At 34.3% G+C, this 7777-nt stretch overlaps 1 pseudogene; it reads right to left on the bottom strand.

Annotated features, from left to right (window-relative positions):
* Positions 1 to 6667: 6667 nt before the first annotated feature.
* On the bottom strand, positions 6668 to 7356 carry LOC139870200 (polyubiquitin 11-like; annotated as a pseudogene).
* Between the last annotated feature and the right edge of the window lie 421 nt (positions 7357 to 7777).

Here is a 7777-nt window from a genome sequence, read left to right as displayed (position 1 = left end):
GACATTACAGCAAGCATTAGGAACTCGTCTAGGCATGAGTACTGCCTATCATCCACAAACTGATGGGCAGAGCGAAAGGACGATACAAACGCTTGAAGACATGCTACGAGCATGTGTTATTGATTTCGGAAACAGTTGGGATCGACATCTACCGTTAGCAGAATTTTCCTACAACAACAGCTACCATTCAAGCATTGAGATGGCGCCGTTTGAAGCACTTTATGGTAGAAAGTGCAGGTCTCCGATTTGTTGGAGTGAAGTGGGGGATAGACAGATTACGGGTCCAGAGATTATACAAGAAACTACCGAGAAGATCATCCAAATTCAACAACGGTTGAAAACCGCCCAAAGTCGACAAAAGAGCTACGCTGACATTAAAAGAAAAGATATAGAATTTGAAATTGGAGAGATGGTCATGCTTAAAGTTGCACCTTGGAAAGGCGTTGTTCGATTTGGTAAACGAGGGAAATTAAATCCAAGGTATATTGGACCATTCAAGATTATTGATCGTGTCGGACCAGTAGCTTACCGACTTGAATTACCTCAACAACTCGCGCCTGTACATAACACTTTCCACGTCTCGAATTTGAAGAAATGTTTTGCTAAAGAAGATCTCACTATTCCGTTAGATGAAATCCAAATCAACGAAAAACTTCAATTCATCGAAGAACCCGTCGAAATAATGGATCGTGAGGTTAAAAGACTTAAGCAAAACAAGATACCAATTGTTAAGGTTCGATGGAATGCTCGTAGAGGACCCGAGTTCACCTGGGAGCGTGAAGATCAGATGAAGAAGAAATACCCGCATCTATTTCCAGAAGATTCGTCAACACCTTCAACAGCTTAAAATTTCGGGACGAAATTTATTTAACGGGTAGGTACTGTAGTGACCCGAACTTTTCCATGTTTATATATATTAATTGAGATTTATATTTACATGATTAAATGTTTCCAACATGTTAAGCAATCAAACTTGTTAAGACTTGATTAATTGAAATAGGTTTCATATAGACAATTGACCACCCAAGTTGACCGGTGATTCACGAACGTTAAAACTTGTAAAAACTATATGATGACATATATATGGTTATATGTATAGTTAACATGATATTATGATAAGTAAACATATCATTAAGTATATTAACAATGAACTACATATGTAAAAACAAGACTACTAACTTAATGATTTTGAAACGAGACATATATGTAACGATTATCGTTGTAACGACATTTAATGTATATATATCATATTAAGAGATATTCGTACATCATAATATCATGATAATATAATAATTTAAAATCTCTTTTGATATTATAAACATTGGGTTAACAACATTTAACAAGATCGTTAACCTAAAGGTTTCAAAACAACATTTACATGTAACGACTAACGATGACTTAACGACTCAGTTAAAATGTATATACATGTAGTGTTTTAATATGTATTCATACACTTTTGAAAGACTTCAAGACACTTATCAAAATACTTCTACTTAACAAAAATGCTTACAATTACATCCTCGTTCAGTTTCATCAACAATTCTACTCGTATGCACCCGTATTCGTACTCGTACAATACACAGCTTTTAGATGTATGTACTATTGGTATATACACTCTAATGATTAGCTCTTAGCAGCCCATGTGAGTCACCTAACACATGTGGGAACCATCATTTGGCAACTAGCATGAAATATCTCATAAAATTACAAAAATATGAGTAATCATTCATGACTTATTTACATGAAAACAAAATTACATATCCTTTATATCTAATCCATACACCAACGACCAAAAATACCTACAAACACTTTCATTCTTCAATTTTCTTCATCTAATTGATCTCTCTCAAGTTCTATCTTCAAGTTCTAAGTGTTCTTCATAAATTCCAAAAGTTCTAGTTTCATAAAATCAAGAATACTTTCAAGTTTGCTAGCTCACTTCCAATCTTGTAAGGTGATCATCCAACCTCAAGAAATCTTTGTTTCTTACATTAGATTATCATTCTAATACAAGGTAATAATCATATTCAAACTTTGGTTCAATTTCTATAACTATAACAATCTTATTTCAAGTGATGATCTTACTTGAACTTGTTTTCGTGTCATGATTTTGCTTCAAGAACTTCGAGCCATCCAAGGATCCATTGAAGCTAGATCCATTTTTCTCTTTTCCAGTAGGTTTATCCAAGGAACTTAAGGTAGTAATGATGTTCATAACATCATTCGATTCATACATATAAAGCTATCTTATTCGAAGGTTTAAACTTGTAATCACTAGAACATAGTTTAGTTAATTCTAAACTTGTTCGCAAACAAAAGTTAATCCTTCTAACTTGACTTTTAAAATCAACTAAACACATGTTCTATATCTATATGATATGCTAACTTAATGATTTAAAACCTGGAAACATGAAAAACACCGTAAAACCGGATTTACGCCGTCGTAGTAACACCGCGGGCTGTTTTGGGTTAGTTAATTAAAAACTATGATAAACTTTGATTTAAAAGTTGTTATTCTGAGAAAATGATTTTTATTATGAACATGAAACTATATCCAAAAATTATGGTTAAACTCAAAGTGGAAGTATGTTTTCTAAAATGGTCATCTAGACGTCGTTCTTTCGACTGAAATGACTACCTTTACAAAAACGACTTGTAACTTATTTTTCAGACTATAAACCTATACTTTTTCTGTTTAGATTCATAAAATAGAGTTCAATATGAAACCATAGCAATTTGATTCACTCAAAACGGATTTAAAATGAAGAAGTTATGGGTAAAACAAGATTGGATAATTTTTCTCATTTTAGCTACGTGAAAATTGGTAACAAATCTATTCCAACCATAAATTAATCAACTTGTATTGTATATTATGTAATCTTGAGATACCATAGACACGTATACAATGTTTTGACCTATCATGTCGACACATCTATATATATTTCGGAACAACCATAGACACTCTATATGTGAATGTTGGAGTTAGCTATACAGGGTTGAGGTTGATTCCAAAATATATATAGTTTGAGTTGTGATCAATACTGAGATACGTATACACTGGGTCGTGGATTGATTCAAGATAATATTTATCGATTTATTTCTGTACATCTAACTGTGGACAACTAGTTGTAGGTTACTAACGAGGACAGCTGACTTAATAAACTTAAAACATCAAAATATATTAAAAGTGTTGTAAATATATTTTGAACATACTTTGATATATATGTATATATTGTTATAGGTTCGTGAATCAACCAGTGGCCAAGTCTTACTTCCCGACGAAGTAAAAATCTGTGAAAGTGAGTTATAGTCCCACTTTTAAAATCTAATATTTTTGGGATGAGAATACATGCAGGTTTTATAAATGATTTACAAAATAGACACAAGTACGTGAAACTACATTCTATGGTTGAATTATCGAAATCGAATATGCCCCTTTTTATTAAGTCTGGTAATCTAAGAATTAGGGAACAGACACCCTAATTGACGCGAATCCTAAAGATAGATCTATTGGGCCTAACAAACCCCATCCAAAGTACCGGATGCTTTAGTACTTCGAAATTTATATCATATCCGAAGGGTGTCCCGGAATGATGGGGATATTCTTATATATGCATCTTGTCATTGTCGGTTACCAGGTGTTCACCATATGAATGATTTTTATCTCTATGTATGGGATGTGTATTGAAATATGAAATCTTGTGGTCTATTATTATGATTTGATATATATAGGTTAAACCTATAACTCACCAACATTTTTGTTGACGTTTTAAGCATGTTTATTCTCAGGTGATTATTAAGAGCTTCCGCTGTCGCATACTTAAATAAGGACGAGATTTAGAGTCCATGCTTGTATGATATTGTGTAAAAACTGCATTCAAGAAACTTATTTTGTTGTAACATATTTGTATTGTAAACCATTATGTAATGGTCGTGTGTAAACAGGATATTTTAGATTATCATTATTTGATAATCTACGTAAAGCTTTTTAAACCTTTATTGATGAAATAAAGGTTATGGTTTGTTTTAAAATGAATGTAGTCTTTGAAAAACGTCTCATATAGAGGTCAAAACCTCGCAACGAAATCAATTAATATGGAACGTTTTTAATCAATAAGAACGGGACATTTCACATAACATCATTCGATTCATATATATAAAACTATCTTATTCGAAGGTTTAAACTCGTAATCACTAGAACATAGTTTAGTTAATTCTAAACTTGTTCGCAAACAAAAGTTAATCCTTCTAACTTGACTTTTAAAATCAACTAAACACATGTTCTATATCTATATGATATACTAACTTAATGATTTAAAACCTGGAAACACGAAAAAACACCGTAAAACCGGATTTACGCCGTCGTAGTAACACCGCGGGCTGTTTTGGGTTAGTTAATTAAAAACTATGATAAAATTTGATTTAAAAGTTGTTATTCTGAGAAAATGATTTTTATTATGAACATGAAACTATATCCAAAAATTATGGTTAAACTCAAAGTGGAAGTATGTTTTCTAAAATGGTCATCTAGACGTCGTTCTTTCGACTGAAATGACTACCTTTACAAAAATGACTTGTAACTTATTTTTCCGACTATAAACCTATACTTTTTCTATTTAGATTCATAAAATAGAGTTCAATATGAAACCATAGCAATTTGATTCACTCAAAACGGATTTAAAATGAAGAAGTTATGGGTAAAACAAGATTGGATAATTTTTCTCATTTTAGCTACGTGAAAATTGGTAACAAATCTATTCCAACCATAACTTAATCAACTTGTATTGTATATTATGTAATCTTGAGATACCATAGACACGTATACAATGTTTCGACCTATCATGTCGACACATCTATATATATTTCGGAACAACCATAGACACTCTATATGTGAATGTTGGAGTTAGCTATACAGGGTTGAGGTTGATTCCAAAATATATATAGTTTGAGTTGTGATCAATACTGAGATACGTATACACTGGGTCGTGGATTGATTCAAGATAATATTTATCGATTTATTTCTGTACATCTAACTGTGGACAACTAGTTGTAGGTTACTAACGAGGACAGCTGACTTAATAAACTTAAAACATCAAAATATATTAAAAGTGTTGTAAATATATTTTGAACATACTTTGATATATATGTATATATTGTTATAGGTTCGTGAATCAACCAGTGGCCAAGTCTTACTTCCCGACGAAGTAAAAATCTGTGAAAGTGAGTTATAGTCCCACTTTTAAAATCTAATATTTTTGGGATGAGAATACATGCAGGTTTTATAAATGATTTACAAAATAGACACAAGTACGTGAAACTACATTCTATGGTTGAATTATCGAAATCGAATATGCCCCTTTTTATTAAGTCTGGTAATCTAAGAATTAGGGAACAGACACCCTAATTGACGCGAATCCTAAAGATAGATCTATTGGGCCTAACAAACCCCATCCAAAGTACCGGATGCTTTAGTACTTCGAAATTTATATCATATCCGAAGGGTGTCCCGGATTGATGGGGATATTCTTATATATGCATCTTGTTAATGTCGGTTACCAAGTGTTCACCATATGAATGATTTTTATCTCTATGTATGGGATGTGTATTGAAATATGAAATCTTGTGGTCTATTGTTACGATTTGATATATATAGGTTAAACCTATAACTCACCAACATTTTTGTTGACGTTTTAAGCATGTTTATTCTCAGGTGATTATTAAGAGCTTCCGCTGTCGCATACTTAAATAAGGACGAGATTTGGAGTCCATGCTTGTATGATATTGTGTAAAAACTGCATTCAAGAAACTTATTTTGTTGTAACATATTTGTATTGTAAACCATTATATAATGGTCGTGTGTAAACAGGATATTTTAGATTATCATTATTTGATAATCTACGTAAAGCTTTTTAAACCTTTATTGATGAAATAAAGGTTATGGTTTGTTTTAAAATGAATGCAGTCTTTGAAAAACGTCTCATATAGAGGTCAAAACCTCGCAACGAAATCAATTAATATGGAACGTTTTTAATCAATAAGAACGGGACATTTCAGTTGTCGGGTGGCGTTTCCGGCCTGCCGCCTAGGCAACAACGGGGTTGTACCCCTTGCGATACAACTCGTCTTAGAAAACTTCAAATGAAACGCTTCAAAATAACAATAAATAATAATGTAATGGAACGATGCCAACAAACGCCAAAAATGTTAACAAGATTTTACCAAAACAACAAACAGCATTGCTTAAAAAGTAGCACTACGCAAACCATTCACAAAGACCCAACCGCATCCAGACCGTGCATATGCTATAGAGCTAGACAGATGCGAATCATAGCACGAACACTGCTGAATCATCACCAAATTACTATTTTTACACATGTGCTTGTGCACTAATAAAAAAAATTAAAAAAATTTGAACAGCAACCAGGATTCCAACACCAGCAAGTGAAACAATGTGAGAATAAGTAATAACCCTTCCAAGCAAATTAATTTGCACTTTGGAGAAGCAATTGAAACATCACAAGTTATAGCCAATATAAGTCGCTAAACGAAAGTTAAAAAAATTTATTTAAAACTTAGCAAAGTACCACCAACAATTGGTCCCAAACAAACACACACTTAACAATTGTTCAATAACAACTACATAACAAAAAGCTTTCTTTGTTATGAATTAGCAGCCACCACGGAGACGAAGGACGAGGTGAAGGGTGGACTCCTTCTGAATGTTGTAATCAGCAAGGGTACATCCATCTTCAAGCTGTTTCCCTGCAAAGATCAACCTCTGCTGGTCTGGTGGAATGCCTTACTTATCCTGTATCTTGGCTTTAACATTATCAATTGTATCCGAGCTCTCAACCTCCAAAGTGATGGTCTTGCCAGTTAAAGTCTTGACAAAGATTTGCATACCACCTCTCAGCCTAAGCACCAAATGCAAAGTTGACTCCTTCTGAATGTTGTAGTCAGCAAGGGTGCGTCCATCTTCCAACTGCTTTCCAGCAAAGAGCAACCTTTGTTGGTCTGGTGGAATCCCCTCTTTGTCTTGAATCTTGGCCTTCACATTATCGATAGTGTCGGAGCTTTCGACCTCCAATGTAATGGTCTTTCCGATGATGGTTTTGACGAAGATTTGCATCCCTCCCCTGAGCCTCAACACAAGATGAAGAGTGGACTCTTTTTGAATGTTGTAATCGGCCAAAGTACGTCCGTCTTCCAGCTGCTTTCCAGCAAAGATCAACCTCTGCTGGTCAGGGGGATCCCTTCCTTGTCTTGGATCTTCGCCTTGACGTTGTCAATGGTGTCTGAGCTCTCGACCTCAAGAGTGATGGTCTTACCGGTTAGGGTTTTCACGAAAATCTGCATCTGTAAAAAGAAACAAGTAAACATATATTGATTGATTAGTTACACAATTAACAAGACAAAATTGTAAGAATAATCTTTTTCTACAGTATTAACTGATTATATGAATCCTTCTTCTGTACAATATACAGAGTATGTATGATGATAGTGCGCATAGCACTACCTTGCGTAATGCACAAGTGTGCTAAAATCCGCAATGATCCGCGTTAATCCGCGCTGATCCGCAATGATCCGCGTTAACCCGCGCTGATCAGCAATGATCCGCGTTAATCCGCGCTGATCCGCAATGATCCACGGTAATCCGCGCTGATCCGCAATGATCCGCGATAATCCGCGCTGATCCGCAATGATCCGCAATAATGCACAATAATCCGCGATCCCGCAATCCGCACATGTGTTCAACAATCCGCGATCCGTGATCCGC

Source organism: Rutidosis leptorrhynchoides, chromosome 1 (assembly GCF_046630445.1).
Source record: "Rutidosis leptorrhynchoides isolate AG116_Rl617_1_P2 chromosome 1, CSIRO_AGI_Rlap_v1, whole genome shotgun sequence".
In the NCBI taxonomy this organism is placed as follows: domain Eukaryota; kingdom Viridiplantae; phylum Streptophyta; class Magnoliopsida; order Asterales; family Asteraceae; genus Rutidosis; species Rutidosis leptorrhynchoides.
This window is presented reverse-complemented; position numbering and strand designations above follow the sequence as displayed.